Raw genomic sequence first — 10,835 nt, 5'->3', positions numbered from 1 at the left:
AGGTCAGAGCCGTCTCAGCACCTCGCACTAACTGATCACTCATGTCGAGTCATGTCATGCACGTACCGCGGCCACGTACCAAAGGAACCACGAGAGACTGTGTCTAAATGTTCAGGTAAGTTTCACCAGTCAGGTAAACACTAAAAGAGCATGAAGCATCAGTGCTGTTGCTATGGTTACTTGCTCTTTAAAATGCCTTGAGTACTGATTGAGAACAGTGGTTAAACGGCTGTTGACCAGAACTACAGTTTGTCTGAAGGCGCCTGATAAAGCTCTTCTCAGAAACCAGCTGTAGAACAGAATTATATGTCGGTTCATTTTAATTTTGAAGCTGCTGTAGCACAACTGAACTGAGTCTTTGCTTGTGATAATAAAACTCACAAGTTAAAGTGATAATCACTTCATGGCGCAGAGGTTTGTGGATTTTGCTCTTTGTTAACTGAGTTTGTTCAAAATTTAATATCTAAATATATTCCAGCCCAAATATCACAATATATAATAATATATAATTATATTATTTTATTTCATGTTTCAGGTATAAGTGCTGCTGCCACTAAACAGCAGTTCAAAGCTCTATTTGTCACATACCAAGGTATGATGTACAGGAAGCAAAGACAAGAAATAAGGCTCAGGAAATTATACGATATTCGATATTGAAAATCATCCTAAACCTATTTGCAATTGCGAAGGCATGTAGATTAAAACCGAACTAAATTATATTAAATTAATGTTTTACTTTGTCTCCAGGGCTGAAAAATTAAGCAAACAGTGAAGAACCAGAAGCTGCAGTTCCTCTAACGACCACTAGAGTCTGGCTCCAACAGTGAGTCAGTCCCCATAGAGTCCCATGTTAAAATGTCCAACTTTACAGCAAATAAACATGTTTACAGCCTGGTACAAAAACTGTTTTGGTCTCTAGAGCTAATTTCCTCCTTCATGACACCTGTTTATATACCTCACCTGTTTATATAACTCACCTGTTTATATAACTCACCTGTTTATATAACTCACCTGTTTACATTTTATTAAGGACTAAAGTTATGGCGGATTGAGGGCGTGGCCTCTTTGAGTGACAGGTCGGTGAGCGTACTCTCGCCACAAACCACCATGCACCAAAGTCTCAGCTCCACACACGCCCTTCCTCTTTGCTCATTTCTAGATTAGCTAGGAGTAAGGGGCGGAGTCAGACACTGCCAAGATGGCGCCAGTGGAGCAGCTCACTCTGAGCTTCAGAAACCTGTGGGTGACGTCACAGAGGCTCCGTTTCATTTACAGTTTATGAATTGACGATGACGATCTGATGTAACTGTCGACTGGACAACGATGTAATTTAAAAAATAAAATGTTTGGTTTTGTTTAGGCCCAAAAACAACTTGGTTGGGTTTCAGCAAACATGGTGGTTTGAGTTAAAATAACTACTTTGTTGAGATTTGGGAACCTTCGTTACCATGGTTACAATGATAACCAGATGGTTAAGGATATGAAACGCCTTAAAAGAAGCCACTGACTGTCGGCAGGAAACAAGGAGCGAATAGTGGTCGACTCTTAAGGCCGTCCACACTGACCCCTCCCTCTGCAGACTTTGCATGTCAATAGTAACACCAGCCGACTTCCTCTTTTCCTCCCAGTGGTCGCTCCCAAAAGGAATCAGAGGCCATGTTGTTGTTTTCTGCTGAGACGACTGATGCTCTCGTGGCACGTAGTGAAATCCTGTTCACAAACGTGTAAAAAAACGAAACAAAAAGTGCTTTAAAAGTGAAATTGTTGACATACACTACAGTGTTATTGCTCCGGTTTACAAGTGGGGCGTTACCGCAGTAACTGCAGCTTGTTTGCTTGTAAACAAACCGGATTAATCGACAAAGTCCCAATAAATTGATAAAAATACACTGTACAGAAAATTTACTGCACATTTTGGGACAAAAGAAAAAACGATCCAACAACACAAGGACACACACAAACACTCACGGGCAAATGTTTGTGGGCCCACACAAGCACACACACACACACACACACACACACACACACACACACACAAGCACACACACACACACACAGCAGCAGCAGCCAGGTGAGGTGTGTGTTTGCGGCAGAGCCAGACAGCAGCTCTCTGTTTTATTACAGCAGAGAACTTTTATCAAACCGAACAAACAGAAACACCTGGTGTGTGATGTGACGCTGCAGCACACAAACCAAACAACACAACCGAACACAGACACACACACACAGACAGAGAGGGAGGCGCAGTGCTGCTGCTTCAGGTCTGTCGCTTCTTCCGTCTGTCTGTCCAAACCTCTGTTATCCTGGAAATCTAAAGGCGTCTAAACCTTTTCTGCAGCGGCTCTAGAAATGTCGACTGGTTGGTCGGTAGCTGCTGGATACACGACAAATGAGACTCTTATTTTGTAAAGAGAAATGTACATAATTAGTGACTTTACTTTTACTTAAATATAGCGTTAGCTTTAGCATCTGTTTAAAAAAGACAGACTGCACCTTTAATTCATTTCACTGTGTCAGTCTGATGTACAAACTGTTCTGCAGCAGCTCAGCCTGGTGTGAACGCCCCCCCTTTCTTTTCTACCTCCCGTACATCAGCCCCACTCGTGGTTTCCATGGAGACTGGACTGATCGGGTGATTAGCCACATCAATTAACCTCTGACCAATCAGAGGCAGCGCTTGAACAGCAGCAGCTATCTGTGATCTGCAGATACGATCACGGCTGGATTCAGACGTCTGAACACTGAGATGCAACAAACCGGATCAATGAAGTTACAGTGGAAGTCAATGGGAGTCCGACGCTGCTACACTCAATTATAATGGAAGCATATGTGGTTGCTACATTAGCATTTCATTTAGTCTTTTATAATCGACTTCACAAAGTATTTTTCTTTAGTTTGGTTTTTAAATGAAATATTTTCATTATCCGTTGAATCTGGAAAATGGAAAATGAAAACATTTATGGAGAATTTAAAAAATGGAAAATGACTTTGTTTTTTTCCTGTTTTCATCCTCAAGTAGCCCCCCTGAAAATAAATCTTATTCATGTTTTCCTGTTATTTTTGGTGCCTTTGAGATTTCTGCATTTCCATTTCTGCCTCTCCTGCAGCGTTCACTGGTCGTAATGAACCCTTGTACGCTTCATGTTCACCTTTTAAACCCTGTAATGGTTTGTAATGGGAATGTGAAGCGGCCACACGGCAGATTTTCACGCCTGGACACAAATGCACCGCCGGCTTTCCTAACCCTGGCTGGATGACCAGGTCTGTGGTGTCATGTCAGCACTTCAGAGGAGATAAAGTCCTCTTCAGCCCTCAGACGATCTTCTGTCAGAGAATATTCACTTCAGAACAGGAGCCCATCCACTGCGAGTGTCTGCACACGCTCTGCAGGCCGAGTCCGAGCCGCCGTCACTACGATGCAGGTATATGTGCGTCTGTTGTCGGACTAAAGCAGCGCTGAAAAAACAAGTCACCTGGCTGAAGGCCGCAGAATGCTAACAAGCTAACTGAGGCTAACAGTCATTCCTGGGCTGTTAGCAGTCAGTGGGTCACGTCAACACTCTGCCAGGAGTTTGATAATCTAGAAGGAAATGTGGACAACAGGAAACATCACATTCGTTTGTAAAACTAAACTAAAATTGTTAAAGAATCGAAACCAAAGAATCGATCAATTAAAGAAAATAATTGTCAGATAATAATAGATTATTACGACCGTTCCTCAGGTTTTCTGTGTTAATTACTTGACACAAAAACCAATGAAAGCAATTTGCAACAAGTGACCATGATATAAACTTAAACAGTTCAGGTCTGAGTCCCTGAACAGGACCAGCTGGAGGACCTGCTGTGGTGCAGGTAGTAATCCAGCCTCCGTGTGACTGACCTGACGTCAGTTCACTGCACCACAGTGAAGGCTTTATATCGAAGCCATGACGCAGCTAATTGGCGTAACATCGGTTTATGTATCACGTCTCAACCAAACTGACAGTTTTCACAGCGTACACGTGGGTTCGGGCGCTGCATGTCTCCCGTGCTCCCATCATTCACCTCTGTAACAGCAGGGCACGGGGGCGGAGCTGTGTGATTGACAGGTTGAGGGGTGGATGTGGTCAGTGTGTGAAGCTTTAATGATCTGTAACAAGCAGACGAGGCAGGTTGTCAGTGGCAACAGAGATGCACAATCGTTACTCCGGCTTGACTTAGTGTGCGTGTGCGTGTGTGTGTGTGTGTGCGCGTGCGTGTGTGTGGATAGAAAACATCGAGCAGAATCGGAGGTGATGCTGCAGATAATTTTCTCGCTTTGAACAGAAACCTGAAAAAAAAAACGAGGATTTATTTGACACACGGTTTTCAGTTTAGAGGTGACTGACTGTGGGAGGTCAAAGGTCAGAGGTCACAGCAGAAGAGCCAATTAAAAAAAGTTTTAAATGAATCACCGCTCTGACCTGAATTCCACAGGCATTAACGTGAATGATTTTACACACACACACACACACACACACACACACACACATCATGTAGAATAAGATCTACCTATGATGAATCACTAAAAATGTGTGTGTGTTGTAGAGAGAGAGGGAGGGGAGAGAGGGAGAGAGAGTGTGTGTGTGGATTTTATGGAACTCCAGAATAGATTGTGTATGCCGCCTTCTGCTGCATTCGTTTGTGTGTGTGTGTGTGAGTGTGTGTGTGTGTGTGTGTTTGTGTGACCCCCATTAATCAGAAAGAGATAATCAGATTGATGGGTGTCCTGGCAGCAGCTCAGATCTAATAAACCACAGACAGACAGACAGGTGAACAGACAGACAGACGAGGTCTGAGTGGTCTCAGTGAACAGACAGACAGACAGGTGAACAGACAGACAGACAGGTGAACAGACAGACAGACGAGTTCCAGTGGTTCGACAGTGTCATCACCAACGCGACAGTAACCAGCTGAACCTCCATCATGAAGGAGCAGAGTCCGTCAGTCTCATGTTAAAGTCTCAGTTAGTTCTGGGTCAAACCTACTGATCGTTTCTATAAAGATGGACAGACACTCTACGTGGATCCCAACTGGTGGTCCGGGGTCCACTGGTGGGCCGCGAAGTTTATTTGACAGTGGGTTGACAAATCAGATTTGATGGAAAGGTGTAAATAAAAAAATATAGCCTATGTATAATTAAGGTTTTAAAACAAAATGATCTTTCAAAAAATATGAGCAAGCTGCCGTTATCTGGCCTCCATATTGTTACGAGGTCGGCTGTGAGCCCGGAGTCGGAAAAAAGTTGGGAACTACTGCTGTACGGATTAGGGCCGATTTTGGCCTCCGACTACTTTGTGAAAAGAGGAGGCGTCATGACGTCTGATTTATTGCCTGAATGATCAATGATCTGTATTGGAGGATTGTTGAGACGTGTATAAATGTGTAGTCTGAATGTACGTGTTCAGATCGGTGCAGCGATCTGTCACGTCCGATTCCCCACAACCATAAACTACAGCGAGCTTGTTTTAATATGACTGGCGTAGTATTGGACATATTGTGGTGAGGGGCTGCTGGGATATAAAACTGAGCCGCAGGACTAGGACACCATCTTGTCGGCATCTTCCAGATGTCTACAACTCCATTTTATTTCCTCTTACTTTCCATTCATAGTAGAATCACATGAAGTAAAGATGCCTCTCTGCGTTTCTGTCAACACTGTGGAAGAAGCAGCTGACTTTGAATTAACTTTATTGAAATCAACACTTTCATGTGTTATTCTTGACTAATCATGAACCACGTCTTTCATACTGAATTGTAATGTCCCTTTGTCACATGATTTTATTCTATTTTTCATATATTTCATTATAATTACGTTTTAATATTTAGTGGCTTGTACTCTTACAAAAAGGGAGGGGCAAACGTGTTTTTCTCCACCGTATATTTCTACCTGTCATTAGTATTAATGTTGGTTGCGTAGACCAGTACGATGTTATGCTGAGCTCTTTGTTGTTGGTTATTGTTTAAAATAACTAAACTCAATAAAAATACTTTGGAGAAGTTGTCACTGGAGAAAACCGACTCTGCGAACATCGAAGTCAACGCGTGGCGTGACGCAACGCCTCCGCCCAGCTTTACACTTCAGGCCTGAACTGAGCGTCAACGCATTAGTGCGACGACTCCAGGTTGAATAAACAAAGAGATATGAAATGTGGCTCTAGATGATGTTGATGTTGTCCTGTCCGCTGAGCGTGTCATAGCACTCTCATGAAACTGCCGATGAACGCCAGCTGAGACTGACGGTGGAGTCGATCCTGAGCAGACACAATGAAGATGTGAGGTCTGCTCTTTGCTCGGGATTTAAAGGCAGTTTAAAGGTACATTAGGTCAGAGTTAGAGGATGGAGTATTGTAGTCATAACTGCATAAAAACCTGCAGCGCGCTGCTTGTTAATGGAGGAATGCATCACGTTTTAATAAGTTTTTAACGTTGTTGCTGCAACCACTGATTTTGAAGAAATACAGTAACATTCATCCACCGAGTCTGGAGCTCAGCTCATCAAAGAGACGCTGCAGCAGCTCTGGGATTATTCTGACTGAGCTGTGATGCGAACAGATCAACAGGTGTGAATGGAGAACTCATCTGTGACCAGCAGGCTGGTATGACTGGTCAAGTGTAGGTGAATCTGCCTTTAATATCCTCTTTCACACACAGGTGGTGTCAAGCTGCAGGGATGAGGAAGTTTATTTTGCTCTGCAGTTACGAACAGTCACCAGCTCTGGTCAGTCTCTGCCTCTCTCTCTCTCTCTCTCTCTCTCTCTCTCTCTCTCTCTCTCTCTCTCTCTCTCTCTCTCTCTCTCCAGACAGCAGACGGGCAGACAGGAAATAAAGGGAGTTTTTCTTTCATTACTTTCCACCTGAGTTCACCTGGTCTCTTTGTTTCTACAGTAAAACATCCAGGAGAGAATCTGCTGTGGTTCACGCAGAGCCGCAAAACCAGGTCGGCCAGAACCAGATACAACAGAAAGACGATGTTTGTCTTGTCTCCGCTCGTTCTCCATCTGAACTGGAAAGGCTTGTTCGTCCCAAACCGGACGAACGGCCCTGTGATCAACAAGAACAGCGTTTACAACCTTTACAAATTTCTGGGTGAGAGGCTGGGACAAACTGAGCTAGAGGCGGCTACACTTCCTCCGTCAGAAGATCTAATTCGAACGACACGCAGTTCGTTCAACCTTGAAACTCATTCAGTGAATTTCAGAGCGCCCTCTGCTGGATCATTACAGTTGGAATATTAATATTTTCCCACACGTTGGAACAAATGTTCGAATTTCAAATAAAAAGTGCCGCTTTACCACTGAGTGATGACGGCAGGGAGGTGAAACAAAGACAGAATCAGAAAATATCTTGATCAAATATTCGTAGCTACTTCATAAACGGATAATTTCACCTTTTATTTTGATGAACAGATTTATATAAAATCTTGACCAACCAGTTTCGAGACTCAAACCAACATCCAACAAGTCCTCCAACCTAAATGAACATCCCGCTGGTCGTTACCCTCGGATACGATCCGTAGGAGCGTACCAGGTATGCCAGACCTTTGTCGTCATGGTTACAATAATAAATACAAAGCTGAGGTTGTTGAATGGTTGTAAAATAAAAGAAACAATGCTGAGTGAAGGATTCACATGGGAAACAAACAGCCGCCTCTGTCAAAGTCCTGTGTTTTGATCCGTCCATCCTACTAATGTTGAATTTGTCACGTTATCACGTCACCTCACTTCCTGGTTTGTTCCCGTCTTAATTACTTCAGCCACTAGAGGTATATAATAAGCTGCTGCACAGACGACCTCAGCACATCCCTTATACCTACGTCACCAGTTTATGCAGATCGGGATACTTGTCCCATAGAAGTCCTGTCTGAGAAACTTCCATATCCAACACGAACCAAAAACCTCTTGTTGACAGAACTCAGGAACAGAAATCTGGCCTCCAAGAGAAACAAGCAAAGAAGAACTACTGAACAATAAAAAATCAAGAAGGGCAAACACAACTCATCCTACAGTATCTACACACGGAGTCAGAATAAATCCTGCCCTAAAGTTTCAATCATTCATTCAGAAGCACATCAGTTCTTCGTACGTCCAGATCAGACTAGTGACGAGTTGACATCAAATCTGGTTTAAAATTCATGTTTAACTGTTGAACTCAAGAGCAAAGTGCAGCTTTGACTCTAATCAGGCTCATGACCAAGACGTTTAAAATCTCAAACATTAAGTAAAGTTTTCAGAGACAAACAGACTGTGAATATACAGACAATAGCTTCAGACAACATTCCCCCTCTCTGGTTGTTGGGATCAAGTCTGTTCAGTTAAAGTCCAAACCAAGTTTCCAGCCTTTGGTTTCAAAGTTAAACTTCCTCATTTTATTAATACACACTCAAAGTTTTTGCTTTGTTGTTCACTTGGATGTTTGAGCTTCACTGTGCAGATGGATGTTTTCACATTCATCTGCTCAGGAGAAACTTTTTCTTTCAACTTACTATTTATCAGTTTATTTTGTTGATTCACTCACAAAAGGAGGGAAACAAGAAAAGAAAAAATATTTAAGATTCATACCAACAGTTTCATGGAACTAAGACATCACTTATAATGACAAAGTTTTTTATTTTCATTTCATACACTGGCTTTAATCTGCTTGTCCATCCACCTGTGGAAGGTGTGTCCTCACTGAGCCGACGTCTACTTTCATATTTCTTTGCTGTAAGTGGATATTTAATGAGTAAGGATGTGAACAGTCCTGAGGGATCACTCTCAGGACTGCAGGCTTGTGTTTCATTGTCAGGCATGTACCTGTCTCTAAGAGAGGAAAGACTTCAGTCCAGCAGATCGTCACCTTCGCACACGACTAAAAAACAGTTTGAGTTTAACTAACTCAGGTGTGCTGTGGAGACTTGAGGCCTCCAGTGCATTAAACTTTTGATATTAAAGAAATATTTCTATTCTGATTCTGAATTCTTCAGTAAGGGAGAAGCAGTAAATATATTTTTAAGATTTTTTTTTTTAAAGATAATTGAAATTTTTTTGTTCAAAAAGACATAAATTATTAATCAAAGCAAAAATATTTTCATCTATTTTTAAGTAAAATCTTGCTACAAAAGTTTTAAATTCCACTTCCATTGTATTTCCTTTCTAACCAGACTGAATAATAATCACATTAGAGTATTTACAGCCACAGGACCCTATAAGAAAATAGACTAATAGAAGAACTTTAATCTCATATTTCAATTTACTGATCCTTCTGTATTGTTACTGATGTTTTACTCCGATAGAAATATTATACTTCTAAACACTTCTCTACTCTAGCAGAAGTCAAATTTCAGTATTAAAGAATGAATATGACACATGTATTATGATGCTACGACATGATCAGGATGCTGCGTGTACATAAGAGACACTCTGGTGAATACTGAGATAAACTTAATAAAAAGGTGCCATAAGGTCACTGCAGACTCACTAATTAGCAGCACAGACACACTTCAGCTCACTGTGGAGGCATTATGGCAATATTACAGGAACACTGACACTCTGACACTCGTAGGAATATAAAATATTATACACAGTGGCCCCTGCCTGAATTACCATATCCTATCAAGGTCTATACGTTCAGCATATAGAGGGAAACAATACAGGCTTCATGGCACCCTGTAGGAACATTAGGAAATATTACACAGCACTAGGTATCACAAGTAATAATACAGAAATTATATATGACTGTCATAATGAAGCAGGGGCATAAACATAATGAAAAGGTGCCATAAGGTCACTACAGCCACCGCAGCACACTGTGGGATTATTATCCACCTGGAAGCTGAGATTCAACTAAATATAATAAACTGGCAACAAAGGCACAAACACTACAGCACCAGAGAAACACTGCGTAGTGTCATGACACATATGTGGAAATATTCTGAGGATAATATAGAAGACTGACACCAGAACTCAGCCCTGGAACAACAGGAGCATGACTGACACAGTGTAGGAATATTACAGGAATATTACAGGAATATTACAGGAGGATCACTGTCCATGTACAGAGACACTGTCCGAGCCTGAGATTATTATAGGAACATAATAAAACGCTGTCACCACAACTGAGCCCTGGAACAACAGAAGCATGACTGACACACTGTCGGAACATTATAGGAAGATCACGGAGGGAAAGGGAGCGGGGAAGGCGCAACGACGAGGCGCATAAAGAGCGTCACGAGCGTCAGAATATTACAGGAAGAAAGAAAAAGGAAAACATACTGAAATGGCGAAGATGGAGACTCCTCTATCTCTGTCTCTTCTTCCTCCTCTCCTCTTCCTCTCTGGTCGGAAAGTCTGCAGCCGCCTTCTCTCTCTCTCTCTCTCTCTCGTGCTCTCTCTCAGTCAGTGTCAAGGACTCTCTACCCCTCTTTCTCTCTTTTGTCGCTGTGATATCTGGCCATGCCTTCAGTGGCGGAGAGCGCGATGGAGGGGGAGGAGGAGGAGGAGGAGAGGGGGGAGGTTGGAGGAGGATGGGGGGGGGCAGACAGACGGGAGGGAGGATAGGATGATGATGGTGATGATGATGAAGGTGGTGGAGGGAGAATCAGACACTGCAGCAGTAGAAGAAGAAGAAGAAGAAGACGGCGGCGGGTTTACCCCTCTCTTTCTCTCTCTCTATCTATCTCTCTCTATCATCCTTCCTCCTCTTCCTTTTCCTCTTTTTCTTTATTTCTCGGGGACGCGCACGCAAACCCGTCGACGCGCCCGAACTGAAAGAGAGGCAGCGGGGGCGCGCACATGCAGGCACCAAGGGTGGCAATGCATTGACTGCCTCTCTCCACC

The 10,835-nt window shown here is 42.8% G+C and overlaps 1 protein-coding gene across 2 annotated transcripts in view; it reads right to left on the bottom strand.

The window, feature by feature from the left end:
• The window catches only part of myt1la (myelin transcription factor 1-like, a), a 70,647-nt gene extending 59,886 nt beyond the window's left edge, over window positions 1-10,761 (bottom strand). For both annotated transcript variants that reach the window (XM_023407603.2, XM_023407605.2), the window contains exon 1: window positions 10,272-10,761. The gene's annotated coding sequence lies outside the window, so the exon portion shown is untranslated. The remainder of the gene's footprint in view (window positions 1-10,271) is intronic.
• Between the last annotated feature and the right edge of the window lie 74 nt (window positions 10,762-10,835).

This window comes from Seriola lalandi, unplaced genomic scaffold, assembly GCF_002814215.2.
Source record: "Seriola lalandi dorsalis isolate HSWRI2012SDOR001 ecotype SW California unplaced genomic scaffold, Sedor1 jcf7180002054339, whole genome shotgun sequence".
Classification (NCBI taxonomy): domain Eukaryota; kingdom Metazoa; phylum Chordata; class Actinopteri; order Carangiformes; family Carangidae; genus Seriola; species Seriola lalandi.
Note: the sequence above shows the minus strand (reverse complement) of the source record. Positions and strands in the feature narration are given on the sequence as shown.